The sequence below is a fragment of the Pollicipes pollicipes genome, unplaced genomic scaffold (assembly GCF_011947565.3).
Source record: "Pollicipes pollicipes isolate AB1234 unplaced genomic scaffold, Ppol_2.1 Scaffold_7261;HRSCAF=8764_pilon_pilon_pilon, whole genome shotgun sequence".
Taxonomy (NCBI): Eukaryota; Metazoa; Arthropoda; class Thecostraca; order Pollicipedomorpha; family Pollicipedidae; genus Pollicipes; species Pollicipes pollicipes.
The window spans coordinates 39,448,846-39,456,236 of record NW_023597054.1 but is presented as its reverse complement, the minus strand read 5'-3'; the positions used below and the strand labels follow the sequence as shown (position 1 = coordinate 39,456,236).

The 7,391-nt window shown below is 52.8% G+C and overlaps 1 long non-coding RNA gene across 1 annotated transcript; it reads right to left on the bottom strand.

Moving 5' to 3' along the window:
* Positions 1-37: 37 nt before the first annotated feature.
* On the bottom strand, positions 38-6,057 carry LOC119113095 (uncharacterized). Its single transcript, XR_005095822.1, has 3 exons — positions 5,933-6,057; positions 1,408-1,512; positions 38-163 (listed from the first exon to the last, which is right to left on the bottom strand). It is a non-coding gene; the product is annotated as an uncharacterized LOC119113095 (long non-coding RNA).
* Between the last annotated feature and the right edge of the window lie 1,334 nt (positions 6,058-7,391).

Below are 7,391 nucleotides of genomic sequence, written 5' to 3'. Positions count from 1 at the left end.
CGCGCCCAAGCGACAGGCTGGCCACCCAGGAGCCCTCCTCCGGCGAGATGGCCAGGCCGCCCAGCGACGCCGGCCCGGCCAGCGAGGCCAGCGCCGGCGAACTGTAGCCCTTGCCCAGCCCGACCGCCAGCGGGCCCATCGAGACGGCCAGTGTGGCCAGAACCTGCCGCACAAGAAGACGGATATCAGGGCCACACGGCGGGACCATCGAGATGGCCAGCGTGGCCAGAACCTGCCGCCGGGGGGACACGAGTCAGGCCATGCCCGGGATCCAGTGGGCACCCAATCCGGGTCCAGCACCAGCAAAGCCGAACCAGAACAGGAACAAAACAATGAGCGTGTTTCTGACCGGAGGGGCTTGAACACCACATTTGGACTACTCGAATCGAATGGAGGCCGTGGGAACTGACTGGGAAATGATGGCACATATGTAAATGTCCAGACACTCGTATCATCAGTCATTTAAGTGAAACCGGTAGGCACAAAGAGACGATCTTAATCGCATCAAGTGGCATTTATATAATGGTAAGATCTAAATCACTTTAAGTGGTTCCATACTGGAAAACTAGGTCAGCAGATATACTCCGTGCTTCTAAACTGGGACATCTTTACGTCTTTATTTACAGAAAGCATTTAGGTGTCCGAAAGTGAAACAAGCTGAGTGAGTCCCCAAAGTAGACCCCTGCGTCAACTGTCACGTGACGTGACCGTGACCTGACCCAGGCGCAGCGGCAGAGCGATAGCGCTGGGTCGCCACTGGCTGGATGCTTTTAATATTAATCAGCAGCTAAGTTTTTGTTAACGTCACACATGCTTATGAATTTTGTGAGAAACGGTGATGGGAGAATTGGCCGACGGCGCGTTTCTACCAAATTATTTACGTTATATTTGGAGCACCTGCCGACTTGTGATTAATTCCAACTTCATTGACGAACAGCTAAGCAAGTCTTCGAATCGGCATTGTTGTCGGATTCTGGTGACCGGACAATTTCCATGCACAAAATGCACCCATCACAAGGTCGGGATTTTTTCCCTTCTGGTCGGCTAACGTTACTACATACATGACCGTTATGTGAAGCAACTTTACATTCTGTACGGTTTTAGCCAGCAAACGTTTCAAAGACTTGCAACTGACGATGTCTCCATCAAAAGACAAAATTCAATAGCATATCACAATGCGACGCGGCTGAATTCGGAAGCCGTCACACGTCACTCCAGACCGCAGACCGGCGGCCATTTGCCGACGTTGTCGGACCGGGCGTAGAGGGCGATGTCAGACAAGGCACCGCTGCACGTTCTGAGGAGTGACCGCACGACTGCCCCGGCTTCGCAGTCCTGAGCTCGCCGCGAGTCTGGCAGACAGCCCGAGGCGAGACGCGCCTGCTGACGGCCCGCAGTCGCAGTTACCTGAGTAGCGTAGTGCGCCCGGGGGCTGATGAGTTCCAGTGTAGAGCAGGTCATGGCTGCGGGGTCAGGTCCACATCGCCACCATCGCGCCTGGGTCTTCGCTCACTGCGGAACAGGCGGACTCAGGTCACAGGTCAGCAGGTGCGGCGGCGCATGGGGTTGGATAGTCACACCGGTCCGCCAGAAACGCGAAACCTCTGCCCGCTGTCCTTTACGCCCATTCTGTGCCTCTGAACCGCGTTCGGGATCCGCTCCGTTGCTTCCTCGCATTCCGAGCCGACTACTCACTTGACGCCCGTCACTGCCTCTGCGTCACTCTCGAACTCTGGCGACGATCCCGTAGAGGCTGCCCCACGCGCGACCTACCTCAACCTTTGTCGGCACCGCGGGGGCCTGGGAGCGGCGGACACCCACGGCGGCGTCCACCCGAGCGCAGCCGCCGTCAAACGTATACAGAGCGGCGGGGGCGCAGAGTTTATCTCAGCTGCCGCCGACCCCGCGGTCGGGCCGGCGCTTTTTGGGCGGGCTGCCGGCGCCGGCCGGGCGGCGCGCGACTGGCTGGCACCGGCTGGACGACGAGGAAGCGCCCTATCGCCGACCGCACACCGCAGCAGCCGCGGCGGCGCGGCTGCCGGCGAGCGGAGCTCCCAGTGCCCGGGGCGCAACCGGCGAGCGGAGCTCGTGGCGCGTGGGGTGCCGCCGGCGAACAGAGCTTCTGGTCCGCGGGGCGCGACCGGCGAGCGGAGCTCGTGGCGCGTGGGGTGAGGCCGGCGGGCGGGGCTTCTGGTGCGCGGGGCGCGGCCGGCGGGCGGTGCTTCTGACGCCATATGGTAACAATTCCGATAGGCGTTCAAGGCATTTCCACGTTAAACTTCACCGATATACTGCCACCGCTGGTTTGGAGGCCTAAGCCTGCAAGGCATTACCTGGACTTAGGTAAAACTAAAAGCGTTCGTCACACAAAGAGGATGTGCAGGGACCAGAATGCATCTGAAACGACGCACGAAAGCGGGCAGACTAGAATGTTCGAGCTCACTTCCGAGGGATACGCGTGGCGAGCGGCGCAGCTGTAACCGCTGTCCATTTGCCGGTAGCGGAGCTGCGCAGGCGGGCCGGATGAGCGCCGCGCGTGGTAGTCCGACGCTGGCACTGCCGGCCGGCGCACTCTCCTGCCCCCACGAACCGGCCGTCGCCGCGGGCTGAGAGCGCGGGCAGGGGTGTAGTGACTGACGGCCTTCTCCGCAACTCAAACAACCTGCGCCCGCCGCAGCTCAAATAACCGGCCGCTTTCCTGCATTAGGGCCCGTTGAATGGTGCCATGAATAACATGTTTTGTGAAAGATTTAGGTAATCGGGTGCAGTGGACTGGTGGCTTACGCGATGCGTTTTAATAAGCATGACCAGTTTTTGATTGCCTTAAAATTATCTTAGACGCTCTCATGTATCTCATCTGATATGTTATACAGTTATGTGCAGTGTAACCGAATTTGGATTCGTCTGTGTGAGCTGCCGCGTTTACAGTCTTCGCTTAAACTGTCTGAACTTCGAGTATTTGACTATGTGAAGTGAAGCGCATCACTGACGTTGTTAACTGAGAGAGCCTTAACGCCTCAGCTTGACACCACTGCTCGTGAAGCTCAGTATGATCCACGTGACCGTGCAAATACACTGCACGGGTGAGTTTTATTTATAACGGGCCCTTGGTTAATGGTAGGACTGAGACTATATCAAACTTCTTAATCTTCTTCAATGTGCATAAATTTGCACAGTTTCTTCCTGGTTCACTTGACGCCTTTTTGTCAGGGTTCTGCCCGTGCACCGCGTTGCCTGTGTGAAGTTTTGGCCCTAACATGAAGCCACATGGCAGAATGGAAAAAATGTGGTTTTGATCACACGACTTTGTTCTTAGTCGATACCAGAAAGCCTGATAATTCGATGGAATTAATACTGCGAGAAACGTTCTGGCTTTCAATAATTCGATGTTTTTTTCCACTTAGCTGACGCCACAGACAAGCAGCATTCCGTGAATGGCGCGTTAACAGTCTCAACAAGTCAATGGTAGCCATTGGCGCTTCCGGTCACTTCGATTGTAAAGAAGCCAACAGTAGTGTCATCCTCCCAAAATTTCGAACGTAAAAATCATAAGCGGGCACGTGGTGCACAAATAATAAATAATTAGCTTTATCGGAGCTGCAGCCACTCACACACGGTGTTTTGCAATTGTTCACGCGCGAATGGCGCGGCGGTTTATGAGGCCCCTGTGAGATTTCAGTCAGGAGACACTATGTGGTCGCCGTACCCGGCAAGAAATTCCTGTGTACACCCCTGTGGATATTGTCGTGGGTGGCCCAGGCACCTTAGGCATGGACAGAACTTCGCCAGTAGTGCAGCATATTTGACACCTGCTTGAGTTATTAAGTTAACGTCTATCGCCCGCAAACGTTTAAAAAAACGCGGATTAGATATTTGCGATACAAAAAGTGACCATTTTCTGACGACAATAAACGTGTTAAAGTGATTTGAAATGTGACGCAACGGCCAGCCGTATTCTTCGTTGGCCAAATTTTCTCAGAATAGACCCGTTGACATACATGTGAAAGGCACTAATGCGCCAGACAATTTCACTTTAATTTCGAGCAAATCGATCTAGTATCGGACAGCCTTTCGCAGGCTGTGCGTTTCTACCGCGCACCCATACGTGACCAGACATCTCCTTGGTTACTTGTCGATTGATTTGTCGGTTCCATATAAAGCTGTTGTAATGCACAATAATCGTAAAAGTGTGACAGGAGATTGACATCGTAAAAAGCGCCCTCTCAACGCCCTAGCCGAAATATTTTCATAACCTCAGTAGTCTCAAACCAGTATTGGTTCCATGACCTTAAATACGATTTTAAATTGCGATTAGCGTCGTAACTGGGCAGAAAGCCTTCGTGCCTCCGGCGAGCACGGAATACAAAACGAAATTCTTCTATCCATAAAATATTCGCTGGGTTCATGTCATGAAATTGCATCAACAGTCTCCTGAACTGTAATGACAGGGTTAAAAATGTGCTCGTTGATGCAACGTGCCGACTAATATCATGTTACATAAGTAATGCTCTTTTAAGCGAACAGACGACACTGGTGTTAAGTCCGGAAATTGGTCGCGATATTGCATTACATTGACTGCATTGATTGATATTGTATGAGCGTTAAGTTTGCATGATCAGTAAAAATAGTCGTTAGTGATTTAATTTGATACCGAGTTTTTCTCTAGAGTTCATCGTAAAAATATTTTGAGCACGTCCGATCATTGTAAAACAACAGTTCCATTGGGCAGTAGTGCACTGTCCATCTTCGAAGCAAGCTGCATCCAAAAATGTGGCATTTGTTATTATTCTGGCTAAAACTCCGCGCACCTTCGACGTAAAAGGCCACAAAATGGTCAGGCATTTGGGCACGTAACACCAGTTTAAAGGGAATGTTTTACCTTTGAAGACATTGAAGCACGCATCACATATGATGAAACAAACTCGTGCATAACTGTTGGCATTTGTTTCAAGTGGAAAAGACTGCTGTAGACAGCACAATTCTCTGCTTAGAAAATATGCCCCTCAATGTGTTATGGTTTGATTACGTCATCGCACCTTGCACAACATGGAGTGAGAGCTAATTCATGACCGTTATATCTGGAAATCGCGCCAAAAAAAACGTCAGAAATGAGCGCCCCGACAGTTCTATTTTTCTTAGCATTGATCGCCGTATGACTAGTGGAATGACAGGATTGCAATGATATTATAATGACGTCATGAATGTTAAGATGACTTTGATATACTCTCCAGATATAATGCTCCCCATTTTCGCGGGGGTGTAGTTCAAAAACTAGAGGGGCTTAGGTATTATGCAGGCAGGATTGTGAACAACACCGAAAGGCCCTCAAGATGGCTATTTCAGTTCAAAACTCCACATAAATGTGGAACACTTTTGTATGGTGATGCATGGCTTCCCTTAAGCTGAAAAATAACTATGCGCGCAATGCTCATTTAGCGAAATGTGTAAAGAATAGCTCCAGTGTTCATCGGCATCAGGCAAAGGAATTCAAACAGGATAGAAATGGGAGTTTGAGGTGGCTGTCTGCGCTGAGTTGCTGACCGAGGCCGACTGACCTGTTGGGTGGAGCTGAGCCCCTGGGCACAGACCCCTCAACGGATCTCACAGAATCGTGAGCTGAGCGGACTGCGAGCCCCGCCCCATCGCACTGCCAATGCTGTACCAACAACCACCTCTCAGATGCAGACAACTGTCGCACACATGTTTGCCACACAGCTTACACGGGCAACCATAGCAACCGCGTGTTCAACTGGTGTGAACGCGGGACCGTGACCTCCTGCGCATCTTGATCGTGCTAACAGCGGCTGAATAACATGAGAGCGCTAGCGGGTACCACCGTTTGACTTAAGAGCTGGCCGTTCGAGGAGTTCAGATATCCTTCCTTCCAGCCCGCCCCCCCCCCCCCCCCCCCCACTCCCCTTCCGTCACTCACCTGTATCGCCTACGTCCGTCCGCGTGCTTCGTCACGTGTTCGGGCCACCACTCTGGATCGGCACCAGCCACGCGCCCTGTGTCACGAGCCAGACGCGCGCACCCTCCCCCGCCCACCGTCCAGACCGCACTGGCAGCCGGCTGAGCCGAGCTGGGAGCCGGGCGGCGCCGCGGAGTGGCGCGCCGCCGGGCCGGGCCCGCCGCCGCGACCGGGCCAGCCCACCTGCCCCCTCACCCGCTCCTCCCCCTCCCCCCTCCCGCAGACACGCCGGAAAGGCGGATGATTGCGCCGGCACGCCGGCTCCGCTTTGATTGTCGGGCCTTTGAAGACGGGAGGCGGAGGACGCCTGCGGGGCGCGGCCGCCGACTGGACACAGTAATTCAGGCTCGCGTGCGGCTGCCGGCATCCGCGTCATTAACAACAATGGAGACGAAACTATGCCACTTTCTGAAACCCTTTATAGGAATCGAAATGGATCAGTCTGCACACACACTTGACAGGTAATTAGTTGCATCTGGGGACATTTTGTGGTTTCATAGCGTCAGTGCATTCCAGGACAGATTATAAACTTGCTTCTGATCTGGAGTGGAAGGAAAGTGTTGCGTACGGAGTACAATACAAAATCCCAGGAATATTGTGGATGTCAAATGCCAAGATGCCAACGTTGACCACGCCGCAGGCTCGCGAGCTGGTTGCTGAATTTATGCAAAAGCAGCGATTAAATGACGTCATTTACAAGAAACCCGCCTTGGCCACGTGAGTTGCCAAGTGCGCTAAAGCGCCATTCATTTCATGATGCAGCGTATGGATAAGGCACGAGGCATGGAATACAGGGGAAAGGCTGAACACTTGTAATAATGGAATGCAACACAACAACGGCTGTGAAAGCCATACAACTATGGCACGAAGCGGTTGGTTTGGGGGCGTGGTGGCCGAGTAGTTAGCACGGTTAACTCCCACGTTGGGGCCAGAATTCGAATCCCGGTTGGGAAAAGGCCCCTGACCGCTGGCATGGCCAGTACAGTCGCTGGCGCTCCATGAAACAGGACGTGCGCCGCGGTTCCTTTTTATAAAAAACAACAAAACAAAGCGGATGTGTTCCACAGGTTTCTTGCATGAAGCTTCGGATACGATCAAGTGTTCCTGGAATCTGGACTGAAGTATAGGAAGTCGGAAGACCTCGTAAAAAGTAAACAGTCATGGGAAAGCTCGAAGAACTAGCGTTCGCCGTCTGGGCATAGGTGGGTTGTCCGCCACATGTGCGACAGATGCCTCCACAATCCGTCACCAGAGACAGCATGACTGGCTTGAGATCGCCGGCATGCAAAAGGAGGCGCGGTTATAACCAGCCGATAACCTACGCGGCACAGTCCGTCTTTTTAACTTTACATAGGTTCATTTGCACTCTATTTTATGAAAGGCAGGGTTTGTTTTGTTAACTATGCATGCCAGTGCGAAC